General features: G+C 43.6%; 1 protein-coding gene across 1 annotated transcript in view; it reads right to left on the bottom strand.

Annotated features, from left to right (window-relative positions):
- The window catches only part of LOC141056285 (trypsin-like), a 390,181-nt gene that overhangs the window by 364,643 nt on the left and 804 nt on the right, over positions 1–24,734 (bottom strand). The window lies entirely within an intron of this gene.

Below are 24,734 nucleotides of genomic sequence, written 5' to 3'. Positions count from 1 at the left end.
CAGTACATATAACATAGAGTAACATACTTACCAATACTTGTCACATTGTTCCCCGAAGCCATTGTCTTTTACGGAATAAATATTAACATAACAAACCACAAAAATACTCACCCACGATCCGAAGCAGTCCACGAGTGTGTCCCACGACGATCTTGGGTAGAGAACTGCAGCATCAGCTGTTGCTGCCGTTCTCTACGGGCTGCAGGAATCCAATGACGGAAGGTAGGTATCCTTCCGCACTGTATTCCTCCGCCACTTAAAAAAAAAAAAGTCCCTAGTCTCACTTTATGCCATTGCTGCGTGGGAATTTCCCACACAGCAATGGCATAAAGTGAGACTAGGGACTTTTTTTTTTTTTAAGTGGCGGAGGAATACAGTGCGGAAGGATACCTACCTTCCGTCATTGGATTCCTGCAGCCCGTAGAGAACGGCAGCAACAGCTGATGCTGCAGTTCTCTACCCAAGATCATTGTGGGACACACTCGTGGACTGCTTCGGATCGTGGGTGAGTATTTTTGTGGTTTGTTATGTTAATATTTATTCCGCAAAAGACAATGGCTTCGGGGAACAATGTGACAAGTATTGGTAAGTATGTTACTCTATGTTATATGTACTGTATGTCTATGTATGTATTGTATGAATGTATTGTATGTAGTATGTAGTATATATGTGGTATGTATGTAGCATGTAGTATGTATGTAGTATGTATGTAGCATGCATGTAGCATGCAGTATGTATGTAGCATGCATGTAGTATATATGTAGTATGTATGTAGCATGTAGTATGTATGTAGCATGCATGTAGTATATATGTAGTATGTATGTAGCATGTAGTATGTATGTAGTATGTATGTAGTATATATGTAGTATGTATGTAGCATGTAGTATGTATGTAGCATGCATGTAGTATATATGTAGTATGTATGTAGCATGTAGTATGTATGTAGCATGCATGTAGTATATATGTAGTATGTATGTAGCATGTAGTATGTATGTAGCATATATGTAGTATGTATGTAGTATGTATGTAGCATATATGTAGTATGTATGTAGCATGTAGTATATACACTCACTGGCCACTTTATTAGGTACACCATGCTAGTAACGGGTTGGACCCCCTTTTGCCTTCAGAACTGCCTCAATTCTTCGTGGCAGAGATTCAACAAGGTGCTGGAAGCATTCCTCAGAGATTTTGGACCATATTGACATGATGGCATCACACAGTTGGCGCAGATTTGTCGGTTGCACATCCCTGATGCGAATCTCCCGTTCCACCACATCCCAAAGATGCTCTATTGGATTGAGATCTGGTGACTGAGGAGGCCATTTGAGTACAGTGAACTCATTGTCATGTTCAAGAAACCAATCTGAGATGATTCGAGCTTTATGACATGGCGCATTATCCTGCTGAAAGTAGCCATCAGATGTTGGGTACATTGTGGTCATAAAGGGATGGACATGGTCAGCAACAATACTCAGGTAGGCTGTGGCGTTGCAACGATGCTCAATTGGTACCAAGGGGCCCAAAGAGTGCCAAGAAAAAATTCCCCACACCATGACACCACCACCACCAGCCTGAACCGTTGATACAAGGCTGGATGGATCCATGCTTTCATGTTGTTTACGCCAAATTCTGACCCTACCATCCGAATGTCGCAGCAGAAATCGAGACTCATCAGACCAGGCAACGTTTTTCCAATCTTCTACTGTCCAATTTCGATGAGCTTGTGCAAATTGTAGCCTCAGTTTCCTGTTCTTAGCTGAGAGGAGTGGTACCCAGTGTGGTCTTCTGCTGCTGTAGCCCATCTGCCTCAAAGTTCGACGCACTGTGCGTTCAGAGATGCTCTTCTGCCTACCTTGGTTGTAACGGGTGGCAATTTGAGTCACTGTTGCCTTTCTATCAGCTCGAACCAGTCTGCCCATTCTCCTCTGACCTCTGGCATCAACAAGGCATTTCCAGCCACAGAACTGCCGCTCACTGGATTTTTTTTCTTTTTCGGACCATTCTCTGTAAACCCTAGAGATGGTTGTGCGTGAAAATCCCAGTAGATCAGCAGTTTCTGAAATACTCAGACCAGCCCTTCTGGCACCAACAATCATGCCACGTTCAAAGGCACTCAAATCACCTTTCTTCCCCATACTGATGCTCGGTTTGAACTGCAGGAGATTGTCTTGACCATGTCTACATGCCTAAATGCACTGAGTTGCCGCCATGTGATTGGCTGATTAGAAATTAAGTCTTAACACACAGTTGGACAGGTGTACCTAATAAAGTGGCCAGTGAGTGTATGTAGTATGCATGTTGCATGTAGTATGTATGTAGTATATATGTAGTATGTAGTATGAATGTAGCATGTATGTAGTATGCATGTTGTATGTTGTAGCATGTAATTTTTTTTTTTTTTTTACATTCAACACATTAGCCGGATGATGGGACTACTACTGTCCCATCATTGGCTAATGTGTCAATCACTGTCATGGTAGCAGGCATCGCCCGATGGGACTTGTAGTCCCATCGGACGATGCCTGCACAGACCCCCGAAGCCTGCACAGCCCCCCGGCAGGCCGGCACAGCCCCCCGGAGCCTGCACAGCCCCCCGGCAGGCCGGCACAGCCCACCGGAGCCTGCACAGCCCCCCTGGCAGGCCGGCACAGCCCCCCGGCAGGCCGGCACAGACCACCGGAGCCTGCACAGACCCCCTGGCAGGCCGGCACAGCCCCCCGAAAGGCCCGTACAGACCCCAGAGAGGCTGTACAAGGGAAAAACAGGATTTTTCTTATTCCGATACCGGAAGTCCCATAGACTTGAATGGGACTTCCGGTATCGGAATCGGCGATACCGATACTTTTTTTTAAGATCGGCCGATCCATTCCGATCCGATACTTTGAAGTATCGGACGGTATCGCTCAACTCTAGACATCACTTTCATGAGTTCTGAGAACCTACTCAGAAGGTAACATGGAGTGCTAGGTCACTTCAGCTCTTGGTAATCAATCTTGGCAATAAAGATTGGAGGAATCAAAGAAATAATTAGTAGCTCTTAGAACAAATATTTTGAAAATTGAATTTGCCACCTTTACCAAATTTTAGACCAAAATTGGCCTTGAATCAAAAAGTACTGTAAAGCCTCTAATCGCCCTGAAGAGACGTTTGTAACACTCTGTAGACTATACTAAATCTTTTTCAAGCTTTTTAACATTAATACAAAGGCAAAGTGACCTCATTACATGTGGAGGAATGGATGGTAATTGGTGATGATCGACAGCTTGTTCCTCCTACATTAATTTCTACACTGTGGTGCTGTCACACACGATTTGTGATGTTTATTCAGTGTTTTAGAGCTTTTTATTATTATCTCTATAGTTAAGCTGTGACATCCTCTCACTATCCAGATTTACCACAAATAGTTGCTGCATTTCCTGCCTTTGCTTTTATACAGGCCACGATATTCCATCCTGATTGGCTGTCCTATACCATGTGATGTCTGAAGGCAATAGGGCAAAGCCCACCCAGCCACAGTCAAGGTCATATGATGCTTCTCTGGCTGATCTAAAATTCTGCCATGTAGCGGAAGCCATTATAAACATTTTGTCTCAAGCAAATTGTTTGAATTCACAATTTTCAGCCAATTCATAAAAATGTGAAACTGATTGCAGTTGCATAAAATCGATTCATTTTTCTCTAGTACTGACTTAATAATGTACAGTGTATTATGGCAATGTTTCATCCACATACAGCGGCTTTCCCCTTCAATAACGATGACAAGATGGCAGGAGGCAATACCTGTGTAGTAAATTCGGTCCCTTATCAAGCCTCCCTCGATTTTGGTGTCCGCCACAACTTCTGTGGAGGGTCCCTGCTTAGTGACCAATGGGTGGTCTCAGACTACTATCCCTAATATCCCACATTATCCTGTCAGCCAGAGCCACCGGACTACTACCCCTAATGTCCCACATCATCCCGTCAGCCAGAGCCACCGGACTACTACCCCTAATCATAGAATCATAGAATCGTAGAGTTGGAAGGAACCTCCTGGGCCATCTGGTCCAACCCCCTGCTCAAAGCAGGATTCGCTAAATCATCCCAGTCAGATGTCTGTCCAGCCTCTGTTTGAAGACTTCCATTGAAGGAGAACTCACCACTTCTCGTGGCAGCTTGTTCCACTCATTGATCACTCTAACTGTCAAAAAGTTTTTTCTAATATCTAATCTGTGTCTCCTCCCATTCAGTTTCATCCCATTGCTTCTAGTCTTTCCTTGTGCAAATGAGAATAAAGTTGATCCTTCTACAACGTGACAGCCCTTTAGATATTTGTAGATAGCTATTAAGTCTCCTCTCAGTCTTCTCTTTTGCAAACTAAACATTCCCAAATCCTGCAACCTTTCCTCATAAGACAGGGTTTGCAGACCGTTCACCATTCTGGTCGCTCTTTTCTGAACTTGCTCCAGTTTGTTGATGTCTTTTTTAAAATGTGGTGCCCAAAACTGGACACAATATTCCAGATGAGGTCTGACCACAGAGGAGTAGAGGGCAATAATGACTTCACATGATCTAGACTGTATGCTTCTGTTAATACATCCTAGAATTGCATTTGCCTTTTTTGCTGCTGCATCACACTGTTGACTCATATTCAGTCTGTGATCTATTAGTATACCCAAGTCTTTTTCACATGTGCTGTTGCTTAGCCCTATTCCTCCCATTCTGTATATGCTTTTTTCATTTTTATTGCCCAGATGTAGTACTTTGCATTTTTCCCTGTTAAAAACCATTCTGTTAGTTGCTGCCCACTTCTCCAGTTTATTTATATCTTTTTGAATCCTCTCTCTCGCTTCTCTAGTATTAGCTATCCCTCTTAGCTTTGTGTCATCAGCAAATTTAATCAGTTTACCCTCAATTTACCCTAATGTCCCACATCATCCTGTCAGCCAGAGCCACCGGACAACTACCACTAATATCCCACATCATCCCATCAGCCAGAGCCACCGGACTGCTAATATCCCACATCATCCCATCAGCCAGAGCCAAAGGACTACAACCACTAATATCCCTCATCATCCCGTCACAGCCAGTAAAAGTAGAATAGTGAAATTGCACAGAAACATGGTTCACTAAGATCCCAGGTTTTCTACTGATCAGGCTGATATTCTCATTTATCTGCCACTATAAATATCACAGTCATGCTTTTCACCAATGGACAGGCACAAACCTTAGACATTAGTACAGTAGAGAAGCCTTCACAACACATTTTCATGCACCGTCAACTTGTAATTTGTCCGGCTGAGTTGCTTATGGATGTACAGCATCTGTATGCAGTATAGTATCACATTTAATGGGTTGTTATGGGAAAAGTATTACATGTTATATGGGTATATTCAGAATTATGGGGAAAGTAGCACTTTAAAAAAAACTCACTGCATCAGAGCACAGTAACACATCAATAATGCATAAAAGTGTCAGTGAAAAAATATTAAATCCACATGACATTTAATATGTGCACTTTCCTACATTCATGTGTGTCACTTAATGATACCACATGGGACGGGGGGATTCATTTCTGTCATGTACTCACTGCTCCTTTCTGGGGAACAGACGATGGCTGGAGCTTATGTTCCTGGGGATGCTAGCTTTCTCCCAACATGTCAGTGTCTGCTGAGGTGTTGTCAAGTGGGAAAACTTGCTCATAGCAACCAATCACAGCTCAGCTACTTTTAACCAGCTCTGGTGAAATGAGAGATGCTTAGTGATTGGTTGCAAGGAAAACTGTTGGTCATAGCAACCAATCACAGCTTAGCTTCTTTTGAACATCTCTGGTGAAATGAAAGATGCTTCGTGATTGGTTGGTGAAACACACACACACACACACAACACATATTGATTTTTATATTGAGAGATAACAGTCCATAATGTTGATAATATCCATGTCTTACACGTTGTCTTCCCCTGTCTAGTTACCTTCCCAAATCTCCTGCAGTGTATACGAGCTCCCATCTTGAATGACATGGAATGTCAGGATGCCTTTCCGAGACAACTCGCTAACAATATGATCTGTGGAGGATTTATGGATGATGTTTTTGATTCCTGCCTGGTAATGAGCAAGTCACTTCATATATTATCTCTAATAGTGAGAACTTACGCACACGGCAAAGCTTCATTGCTTCTATTTGGTTTTGTACCGAGGAGCTGCCGATACTTTGTATGGCATCGCCTGGGCTCCAATTCTTCCAAAGATTTTAGGAAAATATTCCTGTATAATATTTCTTGTGTTAGAGAAAAGCACAAATGAATCTACGAAATCATCTAGAAGAAAATTTGTCTCTCCCATTGAGGATCTCTAAGCGGTGCTGCCCGCATCCAACTGGAGGTGTTTGTATAGTGAGGTGGTGGTAGGATGATACTGACCCCCTGACAAGTTCCTGCTGGATTCTTTTCTTGTATCTGGGGTCTTGCCATCTGAGGCACAGTCGATTTATGGCTGCTGCTTCTACTTTTATATAGCACGGTGTCTCGGTCAATGCAAATCGACCGAGCATCACCCGATCTGTGAAAGACTTCAAATCTCATGGTGCCTCAGATAGAAGGACTGACATGGCTGGTCAGTAATGTGCACTGCACTGATAGACGTGACCCCAGCTACAGGACACCACAGATGGGGACATATGTCTCTCTCTTTCCCTCTTTCTATATATACCCCATGTGATGCAGTGCTGTAGAAGGGGTCAGGGTCCTATCAGTGCAGTGTCTGTATCATCTCATATCAGTAATTCCAAGGTGACAAATGTAAAAACCCAAATATAATTACAAAAAATAAATTCCCACAAAGTTGAGGATGAATATATATGATAGAGAGCCAGATAGAGGAAAATATAATCAGCCAATAGGTGCGTATAGAGATTCATGTAAGCGTATAAGGCCCCTGAACGTATACTCCGCCTGGACAAGACACCCAAAGGAGGGGAACAGGAAAAAGAGAGAAGACGTACCAAGGGGGTGCACTTTCTTCTTTACATGTGTGATATTCTACCTCCCCCTCATTCTTCTGATTTCTTCTTTCTTTCTAGTCTTCTCTTTGGGGTCTTTTCCAGACAAGATTTTGTTTTAGTGTTATCTGGATACATTCAGGGAGCTAAACCCATATGCTGGCCTCTATATGCCCCTGCTAGCTGTTTCTATTTTCTTCTAATGAGTTCTTTGTCATATATATATATATATATATATATATATATATATATATATATATATATATATCAGGGCTATACAAGTAGCAGCCCTCCGACAGGGACAGACAGAGACCAGAATCAAAGGCATGAGAGCTAATGCAGGGAGGCATTATACAGAGTGGGGACCTAATGCAGGGGCCATTACACAGCCTGGGAGCTAATGTGGGGGGTCATTATACAGTGTGGGAGCTAATGCGGGGGGGTCATTATACAGTGTGGGAGCTAATGCGGGGGGTCATTATACAGTGTGGGAGCTAATGCGGGGGGTCATTATACAGTGTGGGAGCTAATGCGGGGGGGGTCATTATACAGTGTGGGAGCTAATGCGGGGGGTCATTATACAGTGTGGGAGCTAATGTGGGGGGTCATTATACAGTGTGGGAGCTAATGCGGGGGGGTCATTATACAGTGTGGGAGCTAATGCGGGGGGTCATTATACAGTGTGGGAGCTAATGCGGGGGGTCATTATACAGTGTGGGAGCTAATGCGGGGGGTCATTATACAGTGTGGGAGCTAATGCGGGGGGGTCATTATACAGTGTGGGAGCTAATGCGGGGGGTCATTATACAGTGTGGGAGCTAATGCGGGGGGTCATTATACAGTGTGGGAGCTAATGCAGGGGGCCATTATACAGAGTAGGGACCTAATGCGGTGGCCATTATACAGCATGGGAGCTAATACCAGGGTCATGATATAGTGTAGGAGCTAACACAGGGGTTATTATACAGCCTGAGAGATAATGCAGGGGGCCCTTATACAGTATGGGAGCTAATATGGGGGCCACTAAGAGTGTGAGGGCTTCTGTGATGTCACCAAGGAGACATTTTACAATGTAAGTGACACACCCACCAGGGCCGTGGAGTACTCGGAACAGGATTGGACAGTTCTTCGGGGAAGTCACGGGGCCGTGACATGACTCTGTGGCCCTTGCTGTGCCGTAAAATGGGGAATATGTATATGGGATTTAACGTGACGCCACCTGTGGTGTTCGGCAACGGATGGCCGACGCTGCTAAAGGAGACTGCTGGGGCTGATGGTGACGCAGCTGGGATGGTTCTGCTCCCCACAGGTGGAGCAAGGCCCCAGGGCTACTAGTTCCCTTTATGTCAGGCTTCGTGTACCTTGTGGTGCAGGACTCAGGGTGCAAGAGATCACTGGAGGACACAAGGGCTGTAGGTTTTTTTTTTCCTTTTCTTGATGGTTGATAGTACAGACTGGGGAACTGGTAACAGATCGCAATGGAGAGCCGGGCATCCTGGAAGCATTTTTGGATACCCCTGGCCAGGTAGGTACAGAGGCCTTCCTTCTGTGCTGTTCTCCCTTTTTCCTTGCTGCCTAACAGCTCATCCTCCTGCTGCTAACTGTCTCTTTCTGTTTTAAAAACAAACCGTTGCCCGCATGGCAGGCAGCTCGAGTCTATCACAGGTGCCGCACCTTTGTGTCGGCTCCAGGCTCTGGTATGCTGCTGTGCCACTGGGTATTAGATCGGGCCAGGAGACCTGCAGTCCCCTGCTCTCCAGATTTAGCTGCCGGGACTTCAGTACCCACGCAACCATGGACTCCGGTATCCGATTCCTAGCGCTCATCTCTGGGGCGAGTTTAATCACAGCTCCACTCCCCAGGTTCTGCTCGACTTCTCTCCTACTGACACCTGGTAAGGGGAACCCTCTTTGCTTCCAGGCATGATATTACTAACTGTGAGGGAGGCAATGCCACTGTGGCAACCGGACTCCTGGGGCGCCACATAAGGAGCACAGTGATGGCAGCATTATTTGAGGCAGTATCAGGATCCCTGCTTTTGTGCCAAACAGTAGGTGTAGTAATAGGGAATCATACGGCAGCAGTGGCTCAGTGTTGAGGTATCAGGTGCAGTAATAGGGACACAGATGGCAGCAGCATCTCATTATTGGGGTATCAGCAGGATGAGGAGTTTGTGCAGGTTGGGGATAGATGGGCACGGTGCTGAAAATGTGAGAAGTCAAATGAGCCTTTGTTGTAATCTCTGCAGTTGAGTCCTGGCTTGAAGATTTTTTTTCCAGTTACAGTGCGGTCATCTGCTGAGGTTCCTCAATACTCGCTATGAGGGTGCTCCTCCTTATTTGTAATCAGAGGTTAGGGGACCACTCAGATATTTCGCCCACCCCCTGAGCTGAATCCCTAGCTACGCCTCTGTCTCTACATCATGGATCTGTAATGCTCCCATGCACATAAGCCATTAGCAGCAGCTCCTTGTTCCTCTATATGCATACTTGGCTGATTTTGTTGGGGCAGTCCTGCAAAATGGAGCACACTAGGACAAACCACACCCTGAAGTAGAAGTTTGGAAACCTTCCATGCCACTTGGGAGCACTGGATTGGATAGGGCTCAGAGTGGTCCCTCAGGACAAAGTAAATGTGATCAAAACTGCCATACCTGGGAAAGATCACAACAGAGACTGCAGATCCACGGTATTTTGGCTCCATGCACTGAGTACTTCCAATGGCCATGGAGTCAAGTAGCAGCTGATCGGTGGTAGATTCTGGTGCCTGACCCCGCGCATCTGATATTGATGACCTATTCTATTAAGTTGAATAGGGGCTGAGTTGCGGGACACAATAATGGCCACTATGAAGTATACAGAGTTGTGCTGATCCAACTGCGCACACAAGGTTCATCCAGCCGGTGACGGAGCTGGTAACAACTGATTGGTGGGATGCCTGTTGTCAGACTTTGTATTTTTGATCTATCCTAAGGATGGCACTTAACAACCCCATTAAATGTGTCCATATCAAATATGTAAAAATTAAAGTAAAACACATGTAACCTAAAATTCTCTGTGTATTTCTTCCAGGATGTCACTGGCGGTCCTGTGGTTTGCAATGGAGAACTCCAAGGAATAGTATCATTGAATAATGGCTGTGCGTTAACAGGGCATCATGGTGTCTACACCAAAGTCTGCAACCATCTGTCCTGGATTCAGGAGACCATCAGCAGTAATTAGTCATCAGATGTGATTAGATTGAGCGCAATAAATATGTAAAAAGCAACAAAACGTTGCGACCTGATTTCATCGTTCTTGTATATTGCTCAGCAGGACTCATTTCTAGCGCGGCTGTGGAGTCAGTGTCTGACGCAAGTGTTAAAAAACAGAAGAATTAATGTTTTGCTTATCAACTCCAAAGACCTACTTTCTGCTATTCCTTAAAAATCACAAACTTTGCACCAAACCATAAAAGTTATCTTACAATAAAACTTTTTTTTATCTGATCAGTTCATCACATAACTAAACATTTCTCACTGGATTTATGTTATGTAAATCTAAGAAGATGGTTATAATAACATCTGAAAATACTCAAAGAATCTGATGATTTTCCTAAAAAGGTAATTCCCATCTTATCAAGTTATTACTCGAGATGATCGAGTCTTTTAAAATTAAAATTGACCAGTTTAATTTTTCACAAAAATTTGATTCACAGTGAATAGATTTGGTGAGAATCACAATACTGAAAAGCCTCCACTTGGCCTGAAATAAGTGTGTAACACGCTGAGTCTCCTAGAAATGGATCCAACCACTTTCAACCTCTTTAACTCAAACATACTGTAGCCTTTGTAATGTGCAAGTCACCTCATCTTAGAAAAGGATGATATCTTGGTAGTAATCAACAGCCAATTTAATAGTAAGGTGTATTGCAGACTGTCCCTGTTTCTTGTTGATTAAATGAAAAAAGGTCCAAAAATTATCCCCCTTAATCATCTATGATCATAAAGATCATTCTGTGCAAGACTCTGGCTCAAAATGGCTGCTGAATTCCTTATCTAGACTATTAGACATGCTTTGAGAGTCAATCTCATTGGGGGTCTACCATGTGTATAAGGCCATAGTACATATAACAAAGTAGAGAAGATATTATACACAACTTTTGGGATCAACCTGTGCAAAAATATTTATTCAAAAAATTACAATATCAATTCACGCATAGGCAAAGACAAAACAGATGAAAACAGTTAAAAAGACAAATAGGCAAAAAGAGCACTGACCGATGAATTTAGAACCCAGGACACAAAAGCACAGAAAGCACTTAGAAAATATAAGGTACATTGTTGTGAGTTCATTTTTCCCTTCACTATTGAGGTCTGATGAACTCCATCCTCTGGTGAAGGAAGGTAGTGAGGCTGATTATCAGACACCTGGGCAGCTAGATGATGACTGGGTGGCTGGAATTGAGGACTGGATATAAGGCTGCCGACGCCCTTCTTCCTGGCTGGTGATTTTCCTGCTGGATTCTTGGAGACCAGTCTGATTCCTGCATCTCAAAGCTAAGTTTTTCTGCTCTGCTTTGGACTCTTCAGTTTTGTTTTTGTTTTTTCCTTGCTTTTTGGGAGTTCTGCCATTCCCGGCCAGGGGTGAGCTGAATTCCATTTTTGTCTCTGATCTGTTGATCTTTTGCTCTGTCTTCAGAATATACCTGAGTGCTGATATAGTCTTTTGAAGCCTAGCGACTTCAGGGCCTGTTTTTCCTATCAGTCGGTTGGCTCATTTTTATAGGGTTTTTGCGGATGGCAGACAGCAGCTTTCCTATCCTGTCCTATGTAGTTAGCTTGGGCCCCATCATTTGCTCAAGCCTATCTTTCTATCTGTGTTAGTGTTTTCATTTTGCTTCACCGTTATTATATGTTGGGGGCTGCCTATTGCTTTGGGGTCTGCTCTGGGGCAGTTTAGTTTTTCCCCTTTCTGTCTTTAGGCTATATAGTTCTCCGGCTGTGATCGAGGGGTCTAGGGCACCGTAGGAACCCCCCACGGCTACTGCTAGTTGTTGTGGATAGGTTCAGGGGTCTGCAATCCGATAGCTGCCAACCTCTCTGGTTTTTCTGGACTTAGCTGGTATTTTGTTTTTTCCTCCTTCGGTGACTCATCATAACAGAATCACCAGCCATACCGTGGATCCTAGGGTACTCAATAGCAGGAGAGAATTGTAAAAAAAATTCATATGTGTGCATATTTTTTCCTCTATATCTCTGAGGCCGTAGGGGGAATTTTTCTCTCAATGGAGATGAAGCAATTGTCTGATCGTGTGGAGCAGCTCGCTGCTGAAGTGCGGGGAATTTCCGCCTATCTTGCTCATTCACATGCTGCTGAACCAAAGATTCCCACTCCGGATGTGTTTTTTGGGGATCGGTCTCAATTCTTGAATTTCAAGAATAATTGTAAATTATTTTTTGCCTTGAAGCCTAACTCGTTGGGGAACTCCGCGCAGCAGGTTAAAATTGTCATCTCTTTGCTGCGCGGCGATCCCCAGGATTGGGCGTTTTCTTTGAAACCTGATGATCCTATTCTGAATAATGTGAACGCATTTTTTCAGGCCTTGGGGTTGTTGTATGATGAACCTAATGCTATTGATCAGGCTGAAAAGACCCTGTTGGCATTAAGCCAGGGTCGGGATTCGGCAGAGTTGTACTGTCAAAAATTCCGAAAGTGGGCGGTCCTTACTACCTGGAATGATGGTGCCTTGACAGCCCTCTTTCGGAAGGGTTTGTAAGAAACTGTAAAAGATACTATGGTGGGATTTCCTGTTCCCTCTGGTCTTGACGATTCTATGTCATTAGTAGAGTTGAGCGATACCGTCCGATACTTCAAAGTATCGTATCGGATGGTATCGGCCGATCTTTAAAAAAAGTATCGGTATCGCCGATTCCGATACCGGAAGTCCCATTCAAGTCTATGGGACTTCCGGTATCGGAATAAGAAAAACCCTTTCCTGCCCTTGTACAGCCTCTCTGGGGTCTGTACGGGCCTTTCGGGGGGGCTGTGCCGGCCTGCCAGGGGGTCTGTGCAGGCTCCGGTGGTCTGTGCCGGCCTGCCGGGGGTCTGTGCAGGCTCCGGGGGGCTGTGCCGGCCTGCCGGGGGGCTGTGCCGGCCTGCCGGGGGGCTGTGCAGGCTCCGGGGGGCTGTGCCGGCCTGCCGGGGGGCTGTGCCGGCCTGCCGGTGGTCTGTGCAGGCTCCGGGGGTCTGTGCAGGCATCGTCCGATGGGACTACAAGTCCCATCGGGCGATGCCTGCTACCATGACAGTGATTGACACATTAGCCAATGATGGGACAGTAGTAGTCCCATCATCCGGCTAATGTGTTAAATGTAAAAAAAAAAAAAAAATTACATGCTACATACATACAACATGCATACTACATAAATACTACATGCAACATACATACTACATATATACTACATGCATGCTACATACATACTGCATGCTACATACATACCACATATATACTACATACATACTACATGCATGCTACATGCATGCTACATGCTACATACATAACACATATATACTACATGCATGCTACATACATACTACATGCTACATACTACATATATACTACATGCATGCTACATACTACATGCTACATACATACTACATATATACTACATGCATGCTACATACATACTGCATGCTACATGCATGCTACATACATACTACATACATACTACATGCTACATACATACTACATATATACTACATGCATGCTACATGCATGCTACATACATACCACATACATAACACATATATACTACATGCATGCTACATACATACTACATGCTACATACATACCATATACATACTACATGCATGCTACATACATACTACATGCATGCTACATACATACTACATGCATGCTACATACATACTACATGCTACATACATACTACATGCATGCTACATACATACTACATGCTACATACATACTACATATATATAACATGCATGCTACATGCATGCTACATACATACCACATACATAACACATATATACTACATGCATGCCACATACATACTACATGCTACATACATACCATATACATACTACATGCATGCTACATACATACTACATGCATGCTACATACATACTACATGCTACATACATACTACATATATACTACATGCATGCTACATACATACTACATGCTACATACATACTACATATATACTACATGCATGCTACATACTACATGCTACATACATACTACATATATACTACATGCATGCTACATACATACTACATGCTACATACATACCACATACATACTACACATATACTACATGCATGCTACATACATACTACATATATACTACTTGCATGCTACATACATACTACATGCATGCTACATACATACTACATGCTACATACATACCACATACATGCTACATATATACTACATGCATGCTACATACATACTACATATATACTACATGCATGCTACATACATACTGCATGCTACATGCATGCTACATACATACTACATACATACTACATGCTACATACATACCACATATATACTACATACATACAATACATTCATACAATACATGCATAGACATACAGTACATATAACATAGAGTAACATACTTACCAATACTTGTCACATTGTTCCCCGAAGCCATTGTCGTCTACGGAATAAATATTAACATAACAAACCACAAAAATACTCACCCACGATCCGAAGCAGTCCACGAGTGTGTCCCACGACGATCTTGGGTAGAGAACTGCAGCATCAGCTGTTGCTGCCGTTCTCTACGGGCTGCAGGAATCCAATGACGGAAGGTAGGTATCCTTCCGCACTGTATTCCTCCGCCACTTAAAAAAAAAAGTCCCTAGTCTCACTTTATGCCATTGCTGTGTGGGAAATTCCCACGCAGCAATGGCATAAAGTGAGACTAGGGACTTTTTTTTTTTAAGTGGCGGAGGAATACAGTGCGGAAGGATACCTACCTTCCGTCATTGGATTCCTGCAGCCCGTAGAGAACGGCAGCATCATCTGATGCTGCCGTTCTCTACCCAAGATCGTCGTGGGACACACTCGTGGACTGCTTCGGATCGTGGGTGAGTATTTTTGTGGTTTGTTATGTTAATATTTATTCCGTAGACGACAATGGCTTCGGGGAACAATGTGACAAGTATTGGTAAGTATGTTACTCTATGTTATATGTACTGTATGTCTATGTATGTATTGTATGAATGTATTGTATGTATGTAGTATATATGTGGTATGTATGTAGCATGTAGTATGTATGTAGTATGTATGTAGCATGCATGTAGCATGTAGTATGTATGTAGCATGCATGTAGTATATATGTAGTATGTATGTAGCATGCATGTAGTATATATGTAGTATGTATGTAGCATGTAGTATGTATGTAGTATGTATGTAGTATGTATGTGGTATGTATGTAGCATGTAGTATGTATGTAGCATGCATGTAGTATATATGTAGTATGTATGTAGCATGTAGTATGTATGTAGTATGTATGTAGTATGTATTGTATGTATGTAGTATATATGTGGTATGTATGTAGCATGTAGTATGTATGTAGCATGCATGTAGTATATATGTAGTATGTAGTATGTATGTAGTATGTATGTGGTATGTATGTAGCATGTAGTATGTATGTAGCATGCATGTAGTATGTATGTATGTAGTATGTAGTATGTATGTAGTATGTATGTAGTATGTAGTATGTATGTAGCATGCATGTAGTATATATGTAGTATGTATGTAGCATGCATGTAGTATGTATGTAGTATGTATGTAGCATGCAGTATGTATGTAGCATGTATGTAGTATATATGTAGTATGTATGTAGCATGCATGTAGCATGTATGTAGTATGTATGTAGTATATATGTAGTATGTATGTAGCATGTAGTATGTATGTAGCATGCATGTAGTATGTATGTAGTATTTTTTTTTTTTTTTTTTTTTTTTAACATTTAACACATTAGCCGGATGATGGGACTACTACTGTCCCATCATTGGCTAATGTGTCAATCACTGTCATGGTAGCAGGCATCGCCAGATGGGACTTGTAGTCCCATCGGACGATGCTTGCACAGACCCCCGGACATCAGCACAGCCCCCCGGCAGGCCGGCACAGCCCCCCGGCAGGCCGGTACAGACCCCCACAGGGTGCACAGACCACCGGCAGGCCGGCACAGCCCCCCGGCAGGCCGGTACAGACCCCGGGCAGTCCACACAGCCCCCCGGCAGGCCGGCACAGCCCCCCGGCAGGCCGGCAGAGACCCCCGGAAGGCCCGAAATGACGGCGCATCATGATGCGCACACACCGCGCATCATGATGACGTCAGGCCGTCAATCAACTGAACTTCCGATTCCGATGCCGAATTCCGATATTGAAAAAATATCGGAAGTCGGTATCGGAATTCCGATACAGCAAGTATCGGCCGATACCCGATACTTGCGGTATCGGAATGCTCAACACTAGTCATTAGCCATTCAGGTGGATCGGCGTTTGCGTGAACGCAAAACTACACGAGAGATGTTGCCACCTGTTGAACAAATGACTGAACCTATGCAATGTGATAGAGTTTTGTCTAGGGCGCAACGTCAGGAGTTCAGAAGGCGTAATAAGCTGTGTTTTTTTTGTGGAGATGCCTCGCATATTATTTCTGTCTGCCCTAAACGAGAGAAACGTTGTGCACACACGTTTTCTGTGGGTGGTGTTCAACCTAAGTTTCTTCTGGCAATTACTCTGATCTGCTCCCTGTCCACATTTTCCGCCAAGGCTTTTGTGGATTCGGGAGCAGCTCTAAACCTAATGGACTTGGATTTTGCTAAACGTTGTGGATTTCCTATGACACCTCTGTGGACGCCTATCCCTTTGAGGGGTATTGATGCTACTCCTTTGGCAAAGAATAAACCTCAGTTTTGGACCCAGGTGATGATGCGGGTCACCCCAGACCATCAAGAAAATTGCAGATTTTTGGTGTTGCATAATTTGCATGGTACCATTGTTCTGGGGTTTCCCTGGCTGCAAATCCATAATCCAGTTCTGGATTGGAAATCTTTGTCTGTGGTGAGTTGGGGTTGTCGGTGTGCCCTTAGTGATGCTCCTGTTTTCTCCACCTCTCCCCAGTCGCATGATGTTCCTGACTATTTGGCTGACTTTTATGATGTATTTAGTGAGAATGAGTCTGCGTCTTTGCCTCCTCATAGGAGTTATGACTCTGCAATTGAGCTGAACCCGGGGTGTAAATTCCCCAAGGGTCGGCTTTTCAATTTATCTGTACCCGAGCACGAGGCTATGCGATCCTATATTAAGGAGGCATTGGAGAAGAGTCATATTAGACCATCCTCTTCACCCTTAGGTGCTGTTTTTTTTTTCGTGGCTAAAAAGGATGGTTCATTAAGGCCTTGTATTGACTATCGTGCCCTCAACAAAATTACTGTTAAATATCAGTATCCGTTACCCCTGATTTCTGATCTATTCTCCAGAGTTAAAGGTGCTTGCTGGTTTACCAAGCTTGACCTCAGGGGGGCGTATAATCTTATTCGCATTAAGCATGGGGATGAATGGAAGACGGCGTTTAATACTCCGGAGGGACATTTTGAGTACCTGGTGATGCCTTTTGGGCTCACTAATGCCCCTTCTGTCTTCCAGTGCTTCATGAACGATATATTCTGAGACTTTGTGGATAAATTTTTGATTATCTATCTGGATGATATTTTGATTTTCTCCAAGAATTGGGACACTCATGTGGAACATGTTCGGACTGTGTTCTGGATTTTGAGGGAGAATTCCCTGTATGTCAAGGGATCGAAATGCCTTTTTGGGGTACAGAGGATTTCATTTTTGGGATTTATTTTGTCTCCGTCAACTATTGAAATGGACCCGGCCAAGGTACAGGCCATTTATGATTGGGTTCAGCCCACTTCTTTGAAGGCCCTCCAGAAGTTTTTGGGTTTTGCTAATTTTTATCGGAAATTTATAGCTAATTTTTCTGGTATTGCCAAGCCATTGACGGATTTGACTAGGGAGGGTGCTGATGTGCTGAATTGGTCTCCGGAGGCTGTTTCTTCCTTTCAGGAGCTGAAGCGAAGATTCACTTCTGCTCCGGTTTTGCGGCAACCTGATGTCTCACTCCCGTTTCAGGTGGAGGTGGACGCTTCTGAGATTGGTGCAGAAGCGGTGTTGTCCCAAAAAGATCCTGTGACATCTAAAATGAATCCTTGTGCTTTCTTTTCCCGAATGTTCTCCCCATCCGATCGTAACTATGATGTGGGGAATCGGGAACTGTTGGCCATGAAATGGGCATTTGAGGAGTGGAGACAATGGTTGGAGGGAGCCAAACACCAAGTTGTGGTCCTTACTGACCACAAGAATTTGATTTACCTGGAGTCGGCCAAGCGCTTGAATCCTAGACAGGCTAGGTGGGCCTTGTTTTTCACACGTTTTGATTTTGTGGTCTCTTTTCTTCCGGGCACTAAGAATGTCAAGACAGATGCCCTCTAGGAGTTTCCTTGCTGATTCTCCTGTTGTGACTAAGCCTGCTACCATCTTAGGCGAGGGGGTAGTTCTTTCTGCCATCTCGCCCGATTTGAGACGTGCTCTGGAAGAGTTTCAGGAGGACAAACCTGAGCGTTGTCCCAGTGGAAAGTTGTATGTTCCTGACCAGTGGAGGAAGAGAGTGATGTCTGAAGTTCATTGCTCTGCATTGGCTGGTCATCCAGGTATTTTTGGTACTAGAGATCTGGTGAGTTGGTCTTTTTGGTGGCCCGCCTTGTCTCATGATGTCAGGAATTTTGTGCAGTCCTGTGGGACTTGCTCCCGGTCTAAACCTTGTTCTCGCTCTACTGGCTTGTTGATGCCTTTGCCGGTGCCCAGGAGGCCATGGACCCATATTTCAATGGATTTTATCTCTGATATGCCTGTCTCTCAGAGAATAGATATACAAAAACTTGGCACACACTTGTGAATTCTGATGCAGAAAAGTGATTGATTTTAATAAAGTACAGTACATACATATAGACGTTTCGGTCTATGACCTTCATCAGTGTACTGTAGGCATGAGACATAAAATAAAAACAAAAATAAACATAGATACAAAGAAAGTATATACAAAAAAACTGGGTTGCTAGAACAGAATCGATCATAAGCATATGCAGAGACATCAAATTCATTAATGCACATATGTGTAAGGTGTACATGAAAAGGGAATAGTGGTGGAAACCAAGGTCTACTGAGTAAGAGAGACACATACCGTGAGACTGTACTGTGAGCTCAAAAATAACTGGGCATAGATCTAGAAATCCTATGAAAAAAGGGGGTATTATTATAGGACTTAAGGTGCACTGAGTGGTGGGAGTGTCACACACCCGGATTACATACCGATGAATGAGGAGGCACAAAAGGCCGTTTCTCTGCAGGAGAGAACATATTGAGCTAATGAAAAAAGTCCCATGTCAAAATATAATGTAGATAAACTAAGTATCCATAAGGGCTTACCGTTGCATGAAAATAGTAAATGGACACGGTATCTGCCGCGAGTCAATGGCGCTAAACTATTGGGGAGCGTCAGGGTTTATATCCCTGAGAGATGTGGAGGCTGAGTGAAGGAGCGCAAACCGGAAGTGCGCAACCGGAAGTGAGCCTGGCGTGCGCTCCACTAACATCATCGTGCGCTCCAGGCACTGGAATATGACAGGGAGGGGGCGTGGATAAAAAACGCCAGTGTGTATGTATGAATACTGATGAGTGGGATGGATTGAGAGGAGGTGCAAAGTGGTGACTAGGTTACCATAGTAACCGCTAGAACGTAGTTACAGGAAGTGCCAGGGAATAAGGCAGAGAAAGTTCAGTGCTCTGGTGACGGTGATTTCAAGACAATTCACAATTGTTGGTTCTGAAATAGAGATGAAAACAGATTAGTATGCGGTATGCAAATTTTAAATATATAGTATGTTACCATATAGATCATGCTGCCTCATATCCCAATAATAATATCATATGTTAGCCCATAGATTGCAAATATGGTTATGATGGAAGGAAGGATTGTATATCATAATCCTTATTTAACCCCTTGGGCGCCAGGGTATTGAGCTCATGAATCCAGTAGGCCTCTCTTCTTTTTAATATATTAATCCGGTTGCCGCCCCTGCGTGACGGATGAATTTGTTCTAGAACTTGGAACTTCAGTTGTGCAATAGTGTGTCCAGCAGTGATAAAATGGTGAGGAACCGGAAGGAGCATATTTTTACATCTGATAGTAGATTTATGTTTGGATATTCGATCCCTTATGTGCTGTGTGGTTTCCCCCACATATAATAAGCCACAAGGGCATTTAATGATATATATCACGAAAGAGCTGTCACAGGTATAATACGCTCTAATGTCATATTTTCTGCCTGTGTGGGGGTGATGAAAGGTATTTCCTTTCTGAATGTTATTGCACTGTGTGCACTGAAGGCAAGGGAAGGTACCAAATTTAGGATTTTTAAGAATGCCCTTGTGGCTTATTATATGTGGGGGAAACCACACAGCACATAAGGGATCGGATATCTAAACATAAATCTACTATCAGATGCAAAAATATGCTCCTTCCGGTTCCTCACCATTTTATCACTGCTGGACACACTATTGCACAACTGAAGTTCCAAGTTCTAGAACAAATTCATCCGTCACGCAGGGGCGGCAACCGGATTAATATATTAAAAAGAAGAGAGGCCTACTGGATTCATGAGCTCAATACCCTGGCGCCCAAGGGGTTAAATAAGGATTATGATATACAATCCTTCCTTCCATCATAACCATATTTGCAATCTATGGGCTAACATATGATATTATTATTGGGATATGAGGCAGCATGATCTATATGGTATCATACTATATATTTAAAATTTGCATACCGCATACTAATCTGTTTTCATCTCTATTTCAGAACCAACAATTGTGAATTGTCTTGAAATCACCGTCACCAGAGCACTGAACTTTCTCTGCCTTATTCCCTGGCACTTCCTGTAACTACGTTCTAGCGGTTACTATGGTAACCTAGTCACCACTTTGCACCTCCTCTCAATCCATCCCACTCATCAGTATTCATACATACACACTGGCGTTTTTTATCCACGCCCCCTCCCTGTCATATTCCAGTGCCTGGAGCGCACGATGATGTTAGTGGAGCGCACGCCAGGCTCACTTCCGGTTGCGCACTTCCGGTTTGCGCTCCTTCACTCAGCCTCCACATCTCTCAGGGATATAAACCCTGACGCTCCCCAATAGTTTAGCGCCATTGACTCGCGGCGGATACCGCGTCCATTTACTATTTTCATGCAACGGTAAGCCCTTATGGATACTTAGTTTATCTACATTATATTTTGACATGGGACTTTTTTCATTAGCTCAATATGTTCTCTCCTGCAGAGAAACGGCCTTTTGTGCCTCCTCATTCATCGGTATGTAATCCGGGTGTGTGACACTCCCACCACTCAGTGCACCTTAAGTCCTATAATAATACCCCCTTTTTCTCATAGGATTTCTAGATCTATGCCCAGTTATTTTTGAGCTCACAGTACAGTCTCACGGTATGTGTCTCTCTTACTCAGTAGACCTTGGTTTCCACCACTATTCCCTTTTCATGTACACCTTACACATATGTGCATTAATGAATTTGATGTCTCTGCATATGCTTATGATCGATTCTGTTCTAGCAACCCAGTTTTTTTGTATATACTTTCTTTGTATCTATGTTTATTTTTGTTTTTATTTTATGTCTCATGCCTACAGTACACTGATGAAGGTCATAGACCGAAACGTCTATATGTATGTACTGTACTTTATTAAAATCAATCACTTTTCTGCATCAGAATTCACAAGTGTGTGCCAAGTTTTTGTATATCACGAGTCACGGATTGGGATCCTACTTGAGCACCACTAATACTACAGGGTTGTGCCAACGGTTTTGTTTCATGTCTCTCAGAGAATGACTGTTATTTGGGTGATTTGTGATAGATTCTCTCAGATGGTCCATCTTGTACCACTCCCTAAGTTGCCATCTTCCTCTGAGTTGGTGCCCCTGTTTTTGCAACAGGTGGTTCGCTTGCACGGGATTCCTGAGAACATTGTATCTGACAGAGGAGTTCAGTTTGTGTCTAGATTTTGGAGGACTTTCTGTTCCAAGCTGGGAATTCAGTTGTCTTTCTCCTCTGCGTTTCACCCTCAGACCAATGGGCAGACGGAGAGAACAAACCAGACTTTGGAGTCGTATTTGAGATGTTTTATTTCTGCCGATCAGGATGATTGGGTTTCATTTTTGCCCTTGGCCGAAATTGCTTTAAATAATAGAGCTAGTTCTGCCACTTTGATGTCACCTTTTTTTTGTAACTTTGGTTTTCACCCTCGATTTTCTTCAGGGCAGGTGGAGCCTTCTGCCTGCCCAGGTGTTGATACTGTGGTGGAGAGAAAGCACCAGATCTGGGACCAAGTAGTGGATAAGTTGTCTCTTTCCCAGGAAAAGGCCTAGCGGTTTTCCAACCAGCGTAGGACCGTTGGTTCCCAGTTTAAGGTGGGTGATCTGGTTTGGTTGTCATCAAAAAATATCGCTATGAAGGTGGCTTCTCCTAAGTTTAAGCCTAGATTTATTGGACCTTACAAGATTTTGGAGATTATTAATCCGGTCTCTTTTCGGTTGGCTCTTCCTGTCACATTTAAAATTCATAATGTGTTTCATAAGTCCTTGTTGAAGAGGTTTGTTGAACCAGTAGTTCCTGTGGTGGCACCTCCTGACCCTATATTGGTTGAAGGTAACATGGAATATGAGGTAGAGCAGATACTGGATTCCCGTCTGGCTAGACGGAGACTCCAGTATTTGGTTAAGTGGAAGGGTTATGGTCAGGAGGATAATTCCTGGGTCTCTGCCTCTGACATTCATGCCGAAAGATTGGTGCATGCCTTTCATTGGGCTCACCCGGATCGCCCTGGTGGCATGGATGAGGGTTCGGTGACCCCTCCTCAAGGGGGAGGTACTGTTGTGAGTTCATTTTTCCCTTCATTATTGAGGTCTGATGAACTCCCTCCTCTGGTGAAGGAAGGTAGTGAGGCTGATTATCAGACACCTGGGCAGCTAGATGATGACTGGGTGGCTGGAATTGTGGACTGGATATAAGGCTGCCGACGCCCTTCTTCCTGGCTGGTGATTTTCCTGCTGGATTCTTGGAGACCAGTCTGATTCCTGCATCTCAAAGCTAAGTTTTTCTGCTCTGCTTTGTACTCTTCAGTTTTGTTTTTGTTTATTCCTTGTTGTTTGGGAGTTCTGCCATTCCCGGCCGGGGGTGAGCTGAATTCCATTTTTGTCTCTGATCTGTTGATCTTTTGCTCTGTCTTCAGAATATACCTGAGTTCTGATATAGTCTTTTGAAGCCTAGCGACTTCAGGGCCTGTTTTTCCTATCAGTCGGTTGGCTCATTTTTATAGGGTTTTTGCGGATGGCAGACAGCAGCTTTCCTATCCTGTCCTATGTAGTTAGCTTGGGCCCCATCATTTGCTCAAACCTATCTTTCTATCTGTGTTAGTGTTTTCATCTTGCTTCACCGTCATTATATGTTGGGGGCTGCCTATTGCTTTGGGGTCTGCTCTGGGGCAGTTTAGTTTTTCCCCTTTCTGTCTTTAGGCTATATAGTTCTCCGGCTGTGATCGAGGGGTCTAGGGCACCGTAGGAACCCCCCACGGCTACTGCTAGTTGTTGTGGATAGGTTCAGGGGTCTGCAGTCCGATAGCTGCCAACCTCTCTGGTTCTTCTGGACTTAGCTGGTATTTTGTTTTTTCCTCCTTCGGTGACTCATCATAACAGTACATATTCATTACCAATATTCAGGTCATAAGTGAAAAACAAATAATTTGCCAGCATATAAACATATACCTGGGAAAGGGATAGCAGGAAATAACGCCTATAACCTCAAATAAGGTAGCAGAGCTCTAAAAAAGTAGTGGCATACAACAGGACACAAGTGTAGCTAATACACAGCACTTAAATCATGTAAAAAAGATATGTAATCATGATACCACACAAGCAACATTAGTGACCCATGAATCCCGGCCAAGAATTGTGAACCTGAAATGTCCAGGTGGTCAAACGGACATGGGAATGAGAAAGTGCCATGTGCGGTCCAGACCCCACGCGTATCGGCAACAAGTGTCTTCATCAGGGGCATAAGTAGTATAGACGTTTAATCATACCTATATATAGTGCGGTAAACAAGTCAAATGGGTGCCAGCTGAGAGGGTGCAGAAGCGCACTGAATTACTGTGGCGTTCATCTCAGTTCCAGTTTACTAACGTCATACATCAATGAAGGTACCACCTGTAGTACCCCATTCAAATATTGTGAACAAAGTATAATTGTGGTACACCTGCATTCATAATAGTTATGCACAGTGCAAAGCCTGCCACAAAAATTACAAGCAGGGTCATTCATACACCCTTGAAGGCAACAACTGGACAGCCTCATTAAAATATTAAGAAAGTGTAGATGATGTGTTCATATACTCATAAATGCTTTGAACAAAGTGCAAAGCCAGGAAAAAATTATGGTCATCCAGTCATCCATAGACCCTTGAAGACAACAACTGGTGGGCCTTATTTAAATTGTTAAGATTAAAAACACTTTATGTGCTGCTGTAATCTGGTGGTGTGGAAAGGTTGTGGCTAATCCAAGCTTTGATTGTTTTTATCAGAGTGAGCCTGTCA

This window comes from Dendrobates tinctorius, unplaced genomic scaffold (genome assembly GCF_039654945.1).
Source record: "Dendrobates tinctorius isolate UK_male_01 unplaced genomic scaffold, ASM3965494v1 ptg000196l, whole genome shotgun sequence".
Lineage (NCBI taxonomy): Eukaryota > Metazoa > Chordata > Amphibia > Anura > Dendrobatidae > Dendrobates > Dendrobates tinctorius.
Note: the sequence above shows the minus strand (reverse complement) of the source record. Positions and strands in the feature narration are given on the sequence as shown.